The sequence below is a fragment of the Phyllobates terribilis genome, unplaced genomic scaffold, assembly GCF_046119375.1.
Source record: "Phyllobates terribilis strain yellow unplaced genomic scaffold, ASM4611937v1 Scaffold_40__1_contigs__length_11209783, whole genome shotgun sequence".
NCBI lineage: Eukaryota > Metazoa > Chordata > Amphibia > Anura > Dendrobatidae > Phyllobates > Phyllobates terribilis.
Window position 1 is genome coordinate 6,678,505 of NW_027362800.1, and position 17,040 is coordinate 6,695,544.

General features: G+C 45.1%; 13 non-coding genes across 13 annotated transcripts; all 13 read right to left on the reverse strand.

Moving 5' to 3' along the window:
- Positions 1 to 790: 790 nt before the first annotated feature.
- Positions 791 to 981, reverse strand: LOC141188730 (U2 spliceosomal RNA). Its single transcript, XR_012262812.1, has one exon. It is a non-coding gene; the product is annotated as a U2 spliceosomal RNA (small nuclear RNA).
- A 1,112-nt stretch (positions 982 to 2,093) lies between these two features.
- On the reverse strand, positions 2,094 to 2,284 carry LOC141184271 (U2 spliceosomal RNA). The gene has a single exon (XR_012259042.1). It is a non-coding gene; the product is annotated as a U2 spliceosomal RNA (small nuclear RNA).
- Positions 2,285 to 3,404: 1,120 nt separating this feature from the next.
- On the reverse strand, positions 3,405 to 3,595 carry LOC141188731 (U2 spliceosomal RNA). The gene has a single exon (XR_012262813.1). It is a non-coding gene; the product is annotated as a U2 spliceosomal RNA (small nuclear RNA).
- A 1,121-nt stretch (positions 3,596 to 4,716) lies between these two features.
- Positions 4,717 to 4,907, reverse strand: LOC141188732 (U2 spliceosomal RNA). Its single transcript, XR_012262814.1, has one exon. It is a non-coding gene; the product is annotated as a U2 spliceosomal RNA (small nuclear RNA).
- A 1,119-nt stretch (positions 4,908 to 6,026) lies between these two features.
- On the reverse strand, positions 6,027 to 6,217 carry LOC141185348 (U2 spliceosomal RNA). Its single transcript, XR_012260019.1, has one exon. It is a non-coding gene; the product is annotated as a U2 spliceosomal RNA (small nuclear RNA).
- A 1,122-nt stretch (positions 6,218 to 7,339) lies between these two features.
- Positions 7,340 to 7,530, reverse strand: LOC141185349 (U2 spliceosomal RNA). The gene has a single exon (XR_012260020.1). It is a non-coding gene; the product is annotated as a U2 spliceosomal RNA (small nuclear RNA).
- A 1,120-nt stretch (positions 7,531 to 8,650) lies between these two features.
- Positions 8,651 to 8,841, reverse strand: LOC141185350 (U2 spliceosomal RNA). The gene has a single exon (XR_012260021.1). It is a non-coding gene; the product is annotated as a U2 spliceosomal RNA (small nuclear RNA).
- A 1,124-nt stretch (positions 8,842 to 9,965) lies between these two features.
- On the reverse strand, positions 9,966 to 10,156 carry LOC141185430 (U2 spliceosomal RNA). Its single transcript, XR_012260094.1, has one exon. It is a non-coding gene; the product is annotated as a U2 spliceosomal RNA (small nuclear RNA).
- Positions 10,157 to 11,276: 1,120 nt separating this feature from the next.
- On the reverse strand, positions 11,277 to 11,467 carry LOC141185351 (U2 spliceosomal RNA). The gene has a single exon (XR_012260022.1). It is a non-coding gene; the product is annotated as a U2 spliceosomal RNA (small nuclear RNA).
- A 1,121-nt stretch (positions 11,468 to 12,588) lies between these two features.
- Positions 12,589 to 12,779, reverse strand: LOC141188733 (U2 spliceosomal RNA). Its single transcript, XR_012262815.1, has one exon. It is a non-coding gene; the product is annotated as a U2 spliceosomal RNA (small nuclear RNA).
- Positions 12,780 to 13,897: 1,118 nt separating this feature from the next.
- Positions 13,898 to 14,088, reverse strand: LOC141185198 (U2 spliceosomal RNA). The gene has a single exon (XR_012259883.1). It is a non-coding gene; the product is annotated as a U2 spliceosomal RNA (small nuclear RNA).
- Positions 14,089 to 15,209: 1,121 nt separating this feature from the next.
- LOC141185399 (U2 spliceosomal RNA) lies at positions 15,210 to 15,400 on the reverse strand. Its single transcript, XR_012260065.1, has one exon. It is a non-coding gene; the product is annotated as a U2 spliceosomal RNA (small nuclear RNA).
- A 1,114-nt stretch (positions 15,401 to 16,514) lies between these two features.
- On the reverse strand, positions 16,515 to 16,705 carry LOC141185339 (U2 spliceosomal RNA). The gene has a single exon (XR_012260011.1). It is a non-coding gene; the product is annotated as a U2 spliceosomal RNA (small nuclear RNA).
- Positions 16,706 to 17,040: the final 335 nt, after the last annotated feature.

The following is a 17,040-nucleotide window of genomic DNA, read 5'->3' on the forward strand; positions in this document are numbered from 1 at the left end:
CTGCTGCTGCTGGCTGTCCAGCAGCAGACTGAAGGTGGCTGCTGCTGTGCGCAGGTATATAAAGGCTCAGAGCCTATTATGACACGCGCAGCCAGCGTTCCATTGCCACATTCCGTCTACTGCAGGCGGGATACCTGGATGGCTGAATGTCACTGAGAAGCTCACAGAGACCGCCATAAGCAACAGTTTAAAAGAATGCCACAGACTAATCAACCAAACTTTTTGGGTTGGTTTCTCTTTTATAGTCTGCAGGCATTAAATGAAAGAAGTCAGTGTTCCAGCAGAGGGAGACAACGTTTCAGAAAAGGCATTGTAGCAAACCAAAAAAGAAATTTTAAGCGCAGCAGAGTAACCAGCTCACATACCTGTTAGCTCAGGTGAGTTTAAAAGGCTGCTGTTGATAACAAGGGCATTTGCTAAATAGATGGTGTGTGTGCAACAATATACTGAAAGGTCAATTATATTGTGCAGCTTATCTCACCACCTGTAGTTATTTAGGTGAAAGCTCCAAAATGCTTGCCTAATATGTCTGTTTATCCAAAAGGAAGTATAGAGGGAGAGCTAGATAGATAGCATTGCATTACATTACATTACATGGCAATGCAATGCACAGTTGCTGAAGTTGAACCAAAATGAGCTTGTCATCTGGCTTCTGCAACTTTTAACATGAAAAATCCAATGAGGAGAAGAAAAGCAAAGCCAAAGAGTCCATCCCAAAATCCGACAAACAAGCAAAATGAACAAAAAGCATTGAATTCAATTCTTTCTGATTTTAGAAACTGCATTAAAGAAGGGGTGCACCGGTCCTGGAGATACTGCAATACCAGGTCAATGCGTGGAGTGGACAGAGCAAGCTCTTTTTCCATCTCCCTGTTCTAAAAATCCATTTAATATATGGTCCCCAGATAGGGGACGTATCAGATATTAAACTGATAAGAACAGATACTACACTTGATCTTAGCCAAAAGGCCGAGAAGCGATAACCAGAATTGGTTTCCGACTACGGTGCCACCCAAGGATTCTGAAAAGTCCATTTGTGGAGATGGCCACCTGGACTCCCGTTAAGAAGACATGCTGTCAACCTCTAGATCCCTCACATGCCTGCACTTTTCGGCTTGCTGCTGCTGCAATCCACGCGTTTTAGATCTGCATAACTCCACCTCTTTTAGCACAGTACCCTCAACCCCCGGCTGTTCCCACCCGCCTCAGCACCGTTGGAAGGGAGGAGAACCAATTAAGGCGGGGGGGGGGTGGAACGAGCAGCTGTCTACCCTTAGCAGGAGGGTTGCTGATTAATTACCTCTCCTGCTGCTGCTGCTGGCTGTCCAGCAGCAGACTGAAGGTGGCTGCTGCTGTGCGCAGGTATATAAAGGCTCAGAGCCTATTATGACATGCGCAGCCAGCGTTCCATTGCCACATTCCGTCTACTGCAGGCGGGATACCTGGATGGCTGAATGTCACTGAGAAGCTCACAGAGACCGCCATAAGCAACAGTTTAAAAGAATGCCACAGACTAATCAACCAAACTTTTTGGGTTGGTTTCTCTTTTATAGTCTGCAGGCATTAAATGAAAGAAGTCAGTGTTCCAGCAGAGGGAGACAACGTTTCAGAAAAGGCATTGTAGCTAACCAAAAAAGAAATTTTAAGCGCAGCAGAGTAACCAGCTCACATACCTGTTAGCTCAGGTGAGTTTAAAAGGCTGCTGTTGATAACAAGGGCATTTGCTAAATAGATGGTGTGTGTGCAACAATATACTGAAAGGTCAATTATATTGTGCAGCTTATCTCACCACCTGTAGTTATTTAGGTGAAAGCTCCAAAATGCTTGCCTAATATGTCTGTTTATCCAAAAGGAAGTATAGAGGGAGAGCTGGATAGATAGCATTGCATTACATTACATGGCAATGCAATGCACAGTTGCTGAAGTTGAACCAAAATGAGCTTGTCATCTGGCTTCTGCAACTTTTAACATGAAAAATCCAATGAGGAGAAGAAAAGCAAAGCCAAAGAGTCCATCCCAAAATCCGACAAACAAGCAAAATGAACAAAAAGCATTGAATTCAATTCTTTCTGATTTTAGAAACTGCATTAAAGAAGGCGTGCACCGGTCCTGGAGATACTGCAATACCAGGTCAATGCGTGGAGTGGACAGAGCAAGCTCTTTTTCCATCTCCCTGTTCTAAAAATCCATTTAATATATGGTCCCCAGATAGGGGACGTATCAGATATTAAACTGATAAGAACAGATACTACACTTGATCTTAGCCAAAAGGCCGAGAAGCGATAACCAGAATTGGTTTCCGACTACGGTGCCACGCAAGGATTCTGAAAAGTCCATTTGTGGAGATGGCCACCTGGACTCCCGTTAAGAAGACATGCTGTCAACCTCTAGATCCCTCACATGCCTGCACTTTTCGGCTTGCTGCTGCTGCAATCCACGCGTTTTAGATCTGCATAACTCCACCTCTTTTAGCACAGTACCCTCAACCCCCGGCTGTTCCCACCCGCCTCAACACCGTTGGAAGGGAGGAGAACCAATTAAGGCGGGGGGGGGGTGGAACGAGCAGCTGTCTACCCTTAGCAGGAGGGTTGCTGATTAATTACCTCTCCTGCTGCTGCTGCTGCTGGCTGTCCAGCAGCAGACTGAAGGTGGCTGCTGCTGTGCGCAGGTATATAAAGGCTCAGAGCCTATTATGACACGCGCAGCCAGCGTTCCATTGCCACATTCCGTCTACTGCAGGCGGGATACCTGGATGGCTGAATGTCACTGAGAAGCTCACAGAGACCGCCATAAGCAACAGTTTAAAAGAATGCCACAGACTAATCAACCAAACTTTTTGGGTTGGTTTCTCTTTTATAGTCTGCAGGCATTAAATGAAAGAAGTCAGTGTTCCAGCAGAGGGAGACAACGTTTCAGAAAAGGCATTGTAGCTAACCAAAAAAGAAATTTTAAGCGCAGCAGAGTAACCAGCTCACATATCTGTTAGCTCAGGTGAGTTTAAAAGGCTGCTGTTGATAACAAGGGCATTTGCTAAATAGATGGTGTGTGTGCAACAATATACTGAAAGGTCAATTATATTGTGCAGCTTATCTCACCACCTGTAGTTATTTAGGTGAAAGCTCCAAAATGCTTGCCTAATATGTCTGTTTATCCAAAAGGAAGTATAGAGGGAGAGCTAGATAGATAGCATTGCATTACATTACATTACATGGCAATGCAATGCACAGTTGCTGAAGTTGAACCAAAATGAGCTTGTCATCTGGCTTCTGCAACTTTTAACATGAAAAATCCAATGAGGAGAAGAAAAGCAAAGCCAAAGAGTCCATCCCAAAATCCGACAAACAAGCAAAATGAACAAAAAGCATTGAATTCAATTCTTTCTGATTTTAGAAACTGCATTAAAGAAGGGGTGCACCGGTCCTGGAGATACTGCAATACCAGGTCAATGCGTGGAGTGGACAGAGCAAGCTCTTTTTCCATCTCCCTGTTCTAAAAATCCATTTAATATATGGTCCCCAGATAGGGGACGTATCAGATATTAAACTGATAAGAACAGATACTACACTTGATCTTAGCCAAAAGGCCGAGAAGCGATAACCAGAATTGGTTTCCGACTACGGTGCCACCCAAGGATTCTGAAAAGTCCATTTGTGGAGATGGCCACCTGGACTCCCGTTAAGAAGACATGCTGTCAACCTCTAGATCCCTCACATGCCTGCACTTTTCGGCTTGCTGCTGCTGCAATCCACGCGTTTTAGATCTGCATAACTCCACCTCTTTTAGCACAGTACCCTCAACCCCCGGCTGTTCCCACCCGCCTCAACACCGTTGGAAGGGAGGAGAACCAATTAAGCCGGGGGGGGGGGTGGAACGAGCAGCTGTCTACCCTTAGCAGGAGGGTTGCTGATTAATTACCTCTCCTGCTGCTGCTGCTGCTGGCTGTCCAGCAGCAGACTGAAGGTGGCTGCTGCTGTGCGCAGGTATATAAAGGCTCAGAGCCTATTATGACACGCGCAGCCAGCGTTCCATTGCCACATTCCGTCTACTGCAGGCGGGATACCTGGATGGCTGAATGTCACTGAGAAGCTCACAGAGACCGCCATAAGCAACAGTTTAAAAGAATGCCACAGACTAATCAACCAAACTTTTTGGGTTGGTTTCTCTTTTATAGTCTGCAGGCATTAAATGAAAGAAGTCAGTGTTCCAGCAGAGGGAGACAACGTTTCAGAAAAGGCATTGTAGCAAACCAAAAAAGAAATTTTAAGCGCAGCAGAGTAACCAGCTCACATACCTGTTAGCTCAGGTGAGTTTAAAAGGCTGCTGTTGATAACAAGGGCATTTGCTAAATAGATGGTGTGTGTGCAACAATATACTGAAAGGTCAATTATATTGTGCAGCTTATCTCACCACCTGTAGTTATTTAGGTGAAAGCTCCAAAATGCTTGCCTAATATGTCTGTTTATCCAAAAGGAAGTATAGAGGGAGAGCTAGATAGATAGCATTGCATTACATTACATTACATGGCAATGCAATGCACAGTTGCTGAAGTTGAACCAAAATGAGCTTGTCATCTGGCTTCTGCAACTTTTAACATGAAAAATCCAATGAGGAGAAGAAAAGCAAAGCCAAAGAGTCCATCCCAAAATCCGACAAACAAGCAAAATGAACAAAAAGCATTGAATTCAATTCTTTCTGATTTTAGAAACTGCATTAAAGAAGGGGTGCACCGGTCCTGGAGATACTGCAATACCAGGTCAATGCGTGGAGTGGACAGAGCAAGCTCTTTTTCCATCTCCCTGTTCTAAAAATCCATTTAATATATGGTCCCCAGATAGGGGACGTATCAGATATTAAACTGATAAGAACAGATACTACACTTGATCTTAGCCAAAAGGCCGAGAAGCGATAACCAGAATTGGTTTCCGACTACGGTGCCACCCAAGGATTCTGAAAAGTCCATTTGTGGAGATGGCCACCTGGACTCCCGTTAAGAAGACATGCTGTCAACCTCTAGATCCCTCACATGCCTGCACTTTTCGGCTTGCTGCTGCTGCAATCCACGCGTTTTAGATCTGCATAACTCCACCTCTTTTAGCACAGTACCCTCAACCCCCGGCTGTTCCCACCCGCCTCAACACCGTTGGAAGGGAGGAGAACCAATTAAGGCGGGGGGGGGTGGAACGAGCAGCTGTCTACCCTTAGCAGGAGGGTTGCTGATTAATTACCTCTCCTGCTGCTGCTGCTGCTGGCTGTCCAGCAGCAGACTGAAGGTGGCTGCTGCTGTGCGCAGGTATATAAAGGCTCAGAGCCTATTATGACACGCGCAGCCAGCGTTCCATTGCCACATTCCGTCTACTGCAGGCGGGATACCTGGATGGCTGAATGTCACTGAGAAGCTCACAGAGACCGCCATAAGCAACAGTTTAAAAGAATGCCACAGACTAATCAACCAAACTTTTTGGGTTGGTTTCTCTTTTATAGTCTGCAGGCATTAAATGAAAGAAGTCAGTGTTCCAGCAGAGGGAGACAACGTTTCAGAAAAGGCATTGTAGCAAACCAAAAAAGAAATTTTAAGCGCAGCAGAGTAACCAGCTCACATACCTGTTAGCTCAGGTGAGTTTAAAAGGCTGCTGTTGATAACATGGGCATTTGCTAAATAGATGGTGTGTGTGCAACAATATACTGAAAGGTCAATTATATTGTGCAGCTTATCTCACCACCTGTAGTTATTTAGGTGAAAGCTCCAAAATGCTTGCCTAATATGTCTGTTTATCCAAAAGGAAGTATAGAGGGAGAGCTAGATAGATAGCATTGCATTACATTACATTACATGGCAATGCAATGCACAGTTGCTGAAGTTGAAACAAAATGAGCTTGTCATCTGGCTTCTGCAACTTTTAACATGAAAAATCCAATGAGGAGAAGAAAAGCAAAGCCAAAGAGTCCATCCCAAAATCCGACAAACAAGCAAAATGAACAAAAAGCATTAAATTCAATTCTTTCTGATTTTAGAAACTGCATTAAAGAAGGGGTGCACCGGTCCTGGAGATACTGCAATACCAGGTCAATGCGTGGAGTGGACAGAGCAAGCTCTTTTTCCATCTCACTGTTCTAAAAATCCATTTAATATATGGTCCCCACATAGGGGACGTATCAGATATTAAACTGATAAGAACAGATACTACACTTGATCTTAGCCAAAAGGCCGAGAAGCGATAACCAGAATTGGTTTCCGACTACGGTGCCACCCAAGGATTCTGAAAAGTCCATTTGTGGAGATGGCCACCTGGACTCCCGTTAAGAAGACATGCTGTCAACCTCTAGATCCCTCACATGCCTGCACTTTTCGGCTTGCTGCTGCTGCAATCCACGCGTTTTAGATCTGCATAACTCCACCTCTTTTAGCACAGTACCCTCAACCCCCGGCTGTTCCCACCCGCCTCAACACCGTTGGAAGGGAGGAGAACCAATTAAGGCGGGGGGGGGGGGTGGAACGAGCAGCTGTCTACCCTTAGCAGGAGGGTTGCTGATTAATTACCTCTCCTGCTGCTGCTGCTGCTGGCTGTCCAGCAGCAGACTGAAGGTGGCTGCTGCTGTGCGCAGGTATATAAAGGCTCAGAGCCTATTATGACACGCGCAGCCAGCGTTCCATTGCCACATTCCGTCTACTGCAGGCGGGATACCTGGATGGCTGAATGTCACTGAGAAGCTCACAGAGACCGCCATAAGCAACAGTTTAAAAGAATGCCACAGACTAATCAACCAAACTTTTTGGGTTGGTTTCTCTTTTATAGTCTGCAGGCATTAAATGAAAGAAGTCAGTGTTCCAGCAGAGGGAGACAACGTTTCAGAAAAGGCATTGTAGCAAACCAAAAAAGAAATTTTAAGCGCAGCAGAGTAACCAGCTCACATACCTGTTAGCTCAGGTGAGTTTAAAAGGCTGCTGTTGATAACATGGGCATTTGCTAAATAGATGGTGTGTGTGCAACAATATACTGAAAGGTCAATTATATTGTGCAGCTTATCTCACCACCTGTAGTTATTTAGGTGAAAGCTCCAAAATGCTTGCCTAATATGTCTGTTTATCCAAAAGGAAGTATAGAGGGAGAGCTAGATAGATAGCATTGCATTACATTACATTACATGGCAATGCAATGCACAGTTGCTGAAGTTGAAACAAAATGAGCTTGTCATCTGGCTTCTGCAACTTTTAACATGAAAAATCCAATGAGGAGAAGAAAAGCAAAGCCAAAGAGTCCATCCCAAAATCCGACAAACAAGCAAAATGAACAAAAAGCATTGAATTCAATTCTTTCTGATTTTAGAAACTGCATTAAAGAAGGGGTGCACCGGTCCTGGAGATACTGCAATACCAGGTCAATGCGTGGAGTGGACAGAGCAAGCTCTTTTTCCATCTCACTGTTCTAAAAATCCATTTAATATATGGTCCCCACATAGGGGACGTATCAGATATTAAACTGATAAGAACAGATACTACACTTGATCTTAGCCAAAAGGCCGAGAAGCGATAACCAGAATTGGTTTCCGACTACGGTGCCACCCAAGGATTCTGAAAAGTCCATTTGTGGAGATGGCCACCTGGACTCCCGTTAAGAAGACATGCTGTCAACCTCTAGATCCCTCACATGCCTGCACTTTTCGGCTTGCTGCTGCTGCAATCCACGCGTTTTAGATCTGCATAACTCCACCTCTTTTAGCACAGTACCCTCAACCCCCGGCTGTTCCCACCCGCCTCAACACCGTTGGAAGGGAGGAGAACCAATTAAGGCGGGGGGGGGGTGGAACGAGCAGCTGTCTACCCTTAGCAGGAGGGTTGCTGATTAATTACCTCTCCTGCTGCTGCTGCTGCTGGCTGTCCAGCAGCAGACTGAAGGTGGCTGCTGCTGTGCGCAGGTATATAAAGGCTCAGAGCCTATTATGACACGCGCAGCCAGCGTTCCATTGCCACATTCCGTCTACTGCAGGCGGGATACCTGGATGGCTGAATGTCACTGAGAAGCTCACAGAGACCGCCATAAGCAACAGTTTAAAAGAATGCCACAGACTAATCAACCAAACTTTTTGGGTTGGTTTCTCTTTTATAGTCTGCAGGCATTAAATGAAAGAAGTCAGTGTTCCAGCAGAGGGAGACAACGTTTCAGAAAAGGCATTGTAGCAAACCAAAAAAGAAATTTTAAGCGCAGCAGAGTAACCAGCTCACATACCTGTTAGCTCAGGTGAGTTTAAAAGGCTGCTGTTGATAACATGGGCATTTGCTAAATAGATGGTGTGTGTGCAACAATATACTGAAAGGTCAATTATATTGTGCAGCTTATCTCACCACCTGTAGTTATTTAGGTGAAAGCTCCAAAATGCTTGCCTAATATGTCTGTTTATCCAAAAGGAAGTATAGAGGGAGAGCTAGATAGATAGCATTGCATTACATTACATTACATGGCAATGCAATGCACAGTTGCTGAAGTTGAAACAAAATGAGCTTGTCATCTGGCTTCTGCAACTTTTAACATGAAAAATCCAATGAGGAGAAGAAAAGCAAAGCCAAAGAGTCCATCCCAAAATCCGACAAACAAGCAAAATGAACAAAAAGCATTAAATTCAATTCTTTCTGATTTTAGAAACTGCATTAAAGAAGGGGTGCACCGGTCCTGGAGATACTGCAATACCAGGTCAATGCGTGGAGTGGACAGAGCAAGCTCTTTTTCCATCTCACTGTTCTAAAAATCCATTTAATATATGGTCCCCACATAGGGGACGTATCAGATATTAAACTGATAAGAACAGATACTACACTTGATCTTAGCCAAAAGGCCGAGAAGCGATAACCAGAATTGGTTTCCGACTACGGTGCCACCCAAGGATTCTGAAAAGTCCATTTGTGGAGATGGCCACCTGGACTCCCGTTAAGAAGACATGCTGTCAACCTCTAGATCCCTCACATGCCTGCACTTTTCGGCTTGCTGCTGCTGCAATCCACGCGTTTTAGATCTGCATAACTCCACCTCTTTTAGCACAGTACCCTCAACCCCCGGCTGTTCCCACCCGCCTCAACACCGTTGGAAGGGAGGAGAACCAATTAAGGCGGGGGGGGGGGGGGTGGAACGAGCAGCTGTCTACCCTTAGCAGGAGGGTTGCTGATTAATTACCTCTCCTGCTGCTGCTGCTGCTGGCTGTCCAGCAGCAGACTGAAGGTGGCTGCTGCTGTGCGCAGGTATATAAAGGCTCAGAGCCTATTATGACACGCGCAGCCAGCGTTCCATTGCCACATTCCGTCTACTGCAGGCGGGATACCTGGATGGCTGAATGTCACTGAGAAGCTCACAGAGACCGCCATAAGCAACAGTTTAAAAGAATTCCACAGACTAATCAACCAAACTTTTTGGGTTGGTTTCTCTTTTATAGTCTGCAGGCATTAAATGAAAGAAGTCAGTGTTCCAGCAGAGGGAGACAACGTTTCAGAAAAGGCATTGTAGCAAACCAAAAAAGAAATTTTAAGCGCAGCAGAGTAACCAGCTCACATACCTGTTAGCTCAGGTGAGTTTAAAAGGCTGCTGTTGATAACAAGGGCATTTGCTAAATAGATGGTGTGTGTGCAACAATATACTGAAAGGTCAATTATATTGTGCAGCTTATCTCACCACCTGTAGTTATTTAGGTGAAAGCTCCAAAATGCTTGCCTAATATGTCTGTTTATCCAAAAGGAAGTATAGAAGGAGAGCTAGATAGATAGCATTGCATTACATTACATTACATGGCAATGCAATGCACAGTTGCTGAAGTTGAACCAAAATGAGCTTGTCATCTGGCTTCTGCAACTTTTAACATGAAAAATCCAATGAGGAGAAGAAAAGCAAAGCCAAAGAGTCCATCCCAAAATCCGACAAACAAGCAAAATGAACAAAAAGCATTGAATTCAATTCTTTCTGATTTTAGAAACTGCATTAAAGAAGGGGTGCACCGGTCCTGGAGATACTGCAATACCAGGTCAATGCGTGGAGTGGACAGAGCAAGCTCTTTTTCCATCTCCCTGTTCTAAAAATCCATTTAATATATGGTCCCCAGATAGGGGACGTATCAGATATTAAACTGATAAGAACAGATACTACACTTGATATTAGCCAAAAGGCCGAGAAGCGATAACCAGAATTGGTTTCCGACTACGGTGCCACCCAAGGATTCTGAAAAGTCCATTTGTGGAGATGGCCACCTGGACTCCCGTTAAGAAGACATGCTGTCAACCTCTAGATCCCTCACATGCCTGCACTTTTCGGCTTGCTGCTGCTGCAATCCACGCGTTTTAGATCTGCATAACTCCACCTCTTTTAGCACAGTACCCTCAACCCCCGGCTGTTCCCACCCGCCTCAACACCGTTGGAAGGGAGGAGAACCAATTAAGGCGGGGGGGGGGTGGAACGAGCAGCTGTCTACCCTTAGCAGGAGGGTTGCTGATTAATTACCTCTCCTGCTGCTGCTGCTGCTGGCTGTCCAGCAGCAGACTGAAGGTGGCTGCTGCTGTGCGCAGGTATATAAAGGCTCAGAGCCTATTATGACACGCGCAGCCAGCGTTCCATTGCCACATTCCGTCTACTGCAGGCGGGATACCTGGATGGCTGAATGTCACTGAGAAGCTCACAGAGACCGCCATAAGCAACAGTTTAAAAGAATGCCACAGACTAATCAACCAAACTTTTTGGGTTGGTTTCTCTTTTATAGTCTGCAGGCATTAAATGAAAGAAGTCAGTGTTCCAGCAGAGGGAGACAACGTTTCAGAAAAGGCATTGTAGCAAACCAAAAAAGAAATTTTAAGCGCAGCAGAGTAACCAGCTCACATACCTGTTAGCTCAGGTGAGTTTAAAAGGCTGCTGTTGATAACATGGGCATTTGCTAAATAGATGGTGTGTGTGCAACAATATACTGAAAGGTCAATTATATTGTGCAGCTTATCTCACCACCTGTAGTTATTTAGGTGAAAGCTCCAAAATGCTTGCCTAATATGTCTGTTTATCCAAAAGGAAGTATAGAGGGAGAGCTAGATAGATAGCATTGCATTACATTACATTACATGGCAATGCAATGCACAGTTGCTGAAGTTGAAACAAAATGAGCTTGTCATCTGGCTTCTGCAACTTTTAACATGAAAAATCCAATGAGGAGAAGAAAAGCAAAGCCAAAGAGTCCATCCCAAAATCCGACAAACAAGCAAAATGAACAAAAAGCATTGAATTCAATTCTTTCTGATTTTAGAAACTGCATTAAAGAAGGGGTGCACCGGTCCTGGAGATACTGCAATACCAGGTCAATGCGTGGAGTGGACAGAGCAAGCTCTTTTTCCATCTCACTGTTCTAAAAATCCATTTAATATATGGTCCCCACATAGGGGACGTATCAGATATTAAACTGATAAGAACAGATACTACACTTGATCTTAGCCAAAAGGCCGAGAAGCGATAACCAGAATTGGTTTCCGACTACGGTGCCACCCAAGGATTCTGAAAAGTCCATTTGTGGAGATGGCCACCTGGACTCCCGTTAAGAAGACATGCTGTCAACCTCTAGATCCCTCACATGCCTGCACTTTTCGGCTTGCTGCTGCTGCAATCCACGCGTTTTAGATCTGCATAACTCCACCTCTTTTAGCACAGTACCCTCAACCCCCGGCTGTTCCCACCCGCCTCAACACCGTTGGAAGGGAGGAGAACCAATTAAGGCGGGGGGGGGGGTGGAACGAGCAGCTGTCTACCCTTAGCAGGAGGGTTGCTGATTAATTACCTCTCCTGCTGCTGCTGCTGCTGGCTGTCCAGCAACAGACTGAAGGTGGCTGCTGCTGTGCGCAGGTATATAAAGGCTCAGAGCCTATTATGACACGCGCAGCCAGCGTTCCATTGCCACATTCCGTCTACTGCAGGCGGGATACCTGGATGGCTGAATGTCACTGAGAAGCTCACAGAGACCGCCATAAGCAACAGTTTAAAAGAATGCCACAGACTAATCAACCAAACTTTTTGGGTTGGTTTCTCTTTTATAGTCTGCAGGCATTAAATGAAAGAAGTCAGTGTTCCAGCAGAGGGAGACAACGTTTCAGAAAAGGCATTGTAGCAAACCAAAAAAGAAATTTTAAGCGCAGCAGAGTAACCAGCTCACATACCTGTTAGCTCAGGTGAGTTTAAAAGGCTGCTGTTGATAACAAGGGCATTTGCTAAATAGATGGTGTGTGTGCAACAATATACTGAAAGGTCAATTATATTGTGCAGCTTATCTCACCACCTGTAGTTATTTAGGTGAAAGCTCCAAAATGCTTGCCTAATATGTCTGTTTATCCAAAAGGAAGTATAGAGGGAGAGCTAGATAGATAGCATTGCATTACATTACATTACATGGCAATGCAATGCACAGTTGCTGAAGTTGAACCAAAATGAGCTTGTCATCTGGCTTCTGCAACTTTTAACATGAAAAATCCAATGAGGAGAAGAAAAGCAAAGCCAAAGAGTCCATCCCAAAATCCGACAAACAAGCAAAATGAACAAAAAGCATTGAATTCAATTCTTTCTGATTTTAGAAACTGCATTAAAGAAGGGGTGCACCGGTCCTGGAGATACTGCAATACCAGGTCAATGCGTGGAGTGGACAGAGCAAGCTCTTTTTCCATCTCCCTGTTCTAAAAATCCATTTAATATATGGTCCCCAGATAGGGGACGTATCAGATATTAAACTGATAAGAACAGATACTACACTTGATCTTAGCCAAAAGGCCGAGAAGCGATAACCAGAATTGGTTTCCGACTACGGTGCCACCCAAGGATTCTGAAAAGTCCATTTGTGGAGATGGCCACCTGGACTCCTGTTAAGAAGACATGCTGTCAACCTCTAGATCCCTCACATGCCTGCACTTTTCGGCTTGCTGCTGCTGGAATCCACGCGTTTTAGATCTGCATAACTCCACCTCTTTTAGCACAGTACCCTCAACCCCCGGCTGTTCCCACCCGCCTCAACACCGTTGGAAGGGAGGAGAACCAATTAAGGCGGGGGGGGTGGAACGAGCAGCTGTCTACCCTTAGCAGGAGGGTTGCTGATTAATTACCTCTCCTGCTGCTGCTGCTGCTGGCTGTCCAGCAGCAGACTGAAGGTGGCTGCTGCTGTGCGCAGGTATATAAAGGCTCAGAGCCTATTATGACACGCGCAGCCAGCGTTCCATTGCCACATTCCGTCTACTGCAGGCGGGATACCTGGATGGCTGAATGTCACTGAGAAGCTCACAGAGACCGCCATAAGCAACAGTTTAAAAGAATGCCACAGACTAATCAACCAAACTTTTTGGGTTGGTTTCTCTTTTATAGTCTGCAGGCATTAAATGAAAGAAGTCAGTGTTCCAGCAGAGGGAGACAACGTTTCAGAAAAGGCATTGTAGCAAACCAAAAAAGAAATTTTAAGCGCAGCAGAGTAACCAGCTCACATACCTGTTAGCTCAGGTGAGTTTAAAAGGCTGCTGTTGATAACAAGGGCATTTGCTAAATAGATGGTGTGTGTGCAACAATATACTGAAAGGTCAATTATATTGTGCAGCTTATCTCACCACCTGTAGTTATTTAGGTGAAAGCTCCAAAATGCTTGCCTAATATGTCTGTTTATCCAAAAGGAAGTATAGAGGGAGAGCTAGATAGATAGCATTGCATTACATTACATTACATGGCAATGCAATGCACAGTTGCTGAATTTGAACCAAAATGAGCTTGTCATCTGGCTTCTGCAACTTTTAACATGAAAAATCCAATGAGGAGAAGAAAAGCAAAGCCAAAGAGTCCATCCCAAAATCCGACAAACAAGCAAAATGAACAAAAAGCATTGAATTCAATTCTTTCTGATTTTAGAAACTGCATTAAAGAAGGGGTGCACGGGTCCTGGAGATACTGCAATACCAGGTCAATGCGTGGAGTGGACAGAGCAAGCTCTTTTTCCAGCTCCCTGTTCTAAAAATCCATTTAATATATGGTCCCCAGATAGGGGACGTATCAGATATTAAACTGATAAGAACAGATACTACACTTGATCTTAGCCAAAAGGCAGAGAAGCGATAACCAGAATTGGTTTCCGACTACGGTGCCACCCAAGGATTCTGAAAAGTCCATTTGTGGAGATGGCCACCTGGACTCCCGTTAAGAAGACATGCTGTCAACCTCTAGATCCCTCACATGCCTGCACTTTTCGGCTTGCTGCTGCTGCAATCCACGCGTTTTAGATCTGCATAACTCCACCTCTTTTAGCACAGTACCCTCAACCCCCGGCTATTCCCACCCGCCTCAACACCGTTGGAAGGGAGGAGAACCAATTAAGGCGGGGGGGGGGGTGGAACGAGCAGCTGTCTACCCTTAGCAGGAGGGTTGCTGATTAATTACCTCTCCTGCTGCTGCTGCTGCTGGCTGTCCAGCAGCAGACTGAAGGTGGCTGCTGCTGTGCGCAGGTATATAAAGGCTCAGAGCCTATTATGACACGCGCAGCCAGCGTTCCATTGCCACATTCCGTCTACTGCAGGCGGGATACCTGGATGGCTGAATGTCACTGAGAAGCTCACAGAGACCGCCATAAGCAACAGTTTAAAAGAATGCCACAGACTAATCAACCAAACTTTTTGGGTTGGTTTCTCTTTTATAGTCTGCAGGCATTAAATGAAAGAAGTCAGTGTTCCAGCAGAGGGAGACAACGTTTCAGAAAAGGCATTGTAGCAAACCAAAAAAGAAATTTTAAGCGCAGCAGAGTAACCAGCTCACATACCTGTTAGCTCAGGTGAGTTTAAAAGGCTGCTGTTGATAACAAGGGCATTTGCTAAATAGATGGTGTGTGTGCAACAATATACTGAAAGGTCAATAATATTGTGCAGCTTATCTCACCACCTGTAGTTATTTAGGTGAAAGCTCCAAAATGCTTGCCTAATATGTCTGTTTATCCAAAAGGAAGTATAGAGGGAGAGCTAGATAGATAGCATTGCATTACATTACATTACATGGCAATGCAATGCACAGTTGCTGAAGTTGAACCAAAATGAGCTTGTCATCTGGCTTCTGCAACTTTTAACATGAAAAATCCAATGAGGAGAAGAAAAGCAAAGCCAAAGAGTCCATCCCAAAATCCGACAAACAAGCAAAATGAACAAAAAGCATTGAATTCAATTCTTTCTGATTTTAGAAACTGCATTAAAGAAGGGGTGCACCGGTCTTGGAGATACTGCAATACCAGGTCAATGCGTGGAGTGGACAGAGCAAGCTCTTTTTCCATCTCCCTGTTCTAAAAATCCATTTAATATATGGTCCCCAGATAGGGGACGTATCAGATATTAAACTGATAAGAACAGATACTAAACTTGATCTTAGCCAAAAGGCCGAGAAGCGATAACCAGAATTGGTTTCCGACTACGGTGCCACCCAAGGATTCTGAAAAGTCCATTTGTGGAGATGGCCACCTGGACTCCCGTTAAGAAGACATGCTGTCAACCTCTAGATCCCTCACATGCCTGCACTTTTCGGCTTGCTGCTGCTGCAATCCACGCGTTTTAGATCTGCATAACTCCACCTCTTTTAGCACAGTACCCTCAACCCCCGGCTGTTCCCACCCGCCTCAACACCGTTGGAAGGGAGGAGAACCAATTAAGGCGGGGGGGGGGTGGAACGAGCAGCTGTCTACCCTTAGCAGGAGGGTTGCTGATTAATTACCTCTCCTGCTGCTGCTGCTGCTGGCTGTCCAGCAGCAGACTGAAGGTGGCTGCTGCTGTGCGCAGGTATATAAAGGCTCAGAGCCTATTATGACACGCGCAGCCAGCGTTCCATTGCCACATTCCGTCTACTGCAGGCGGGATACCTGGATGGCTGAATGTCACTGAGAAGCTCACAGAGACCGCCATAAGCAACAGTTTAAAAGAATGCCACAGACTAATCAACCAAACTTTTTGGGTTGGTTTCTCTTTTATAGTCTGCAGGCATTAAATGAAAGAAGTCAGTGTTCCAGCAGAGGGAGACAACGTTTCAGAAAAGGCATTGTAGCAAACCAAAAAAGAAATTTTAAGCGCAGCAGAGTAACCAGCTCACATACCTGTTAGCTCAGGTGAGTTTAAAAGGCTGCTGTTGATAACAAGGGCATTTGCTAAATAGATGGTGTGTGTGCAACAATATACTGAAAGGTCAATTATATTGTGCAGCTTATCTCACCACCTGTAGTTATTTAGGTGAAAGCTCCAAAATGCTTGCCTAATATGTCTGTTTATCCAAAAGGAAGTATAGAGGGAGAGCTAGATAGATAGCATTGCATTACATTACATGGCAATGCAATGCACAGTTGCTGAAGTTGAACCAAAATGAGCTTGTCATCTGGCTTCTGCAACTTTTAACATGAAAAATCCAATGAGGAGAAGAAAAGCAAAGCCAAAGTGTCCATCCCAAAATCCGACAAACAAGCAAAATGAACAAAAAGCATTGAATTCAATTCTTTCTGATTTAGAAACTGCATTAAAGAAGGGGTGCACCGGTCCTGGAGATACTGCAATACCAGGTCAATGCGTGGAGTGGACAGAGCAAGCTCTTTTTCCATCTCCCTGTTCTAAAAATCCATTTAATATATGGTCCCCAGATAGGGGACGTATCAGATATTAAACTGATTAGAACAGATACTACACTTGATCTTAGCCAAAAGGCCGAGAAGCGATAACCAGAATTGGTTTCCGACTACGGTGCCACCCAAGGATTCTGAAAAGTCCATTTGTGGAGATGGCCACCTGGACTCCCGTTAAGAAGACATGCTGTCAACCTCTAGATCCCTCACATGCCTGCACTTTTCGGCTTGCTGCTGCTGCAATCCACGCGTTTTAGATCTGCATAACTCCACCTCTTTTAGCACAGTACCCTCAACCCCCGGCTGTTCCCACCCGCCTCAACACCGTTGGAAGGGAGGAGAACCAATTAAGGCGGGGGGGGGGTGGAACGAGCAGCTGTCTACCCTTAGCAGGAGGGTTGCTGATTAATTACCTCTCCTGCTGCTGCT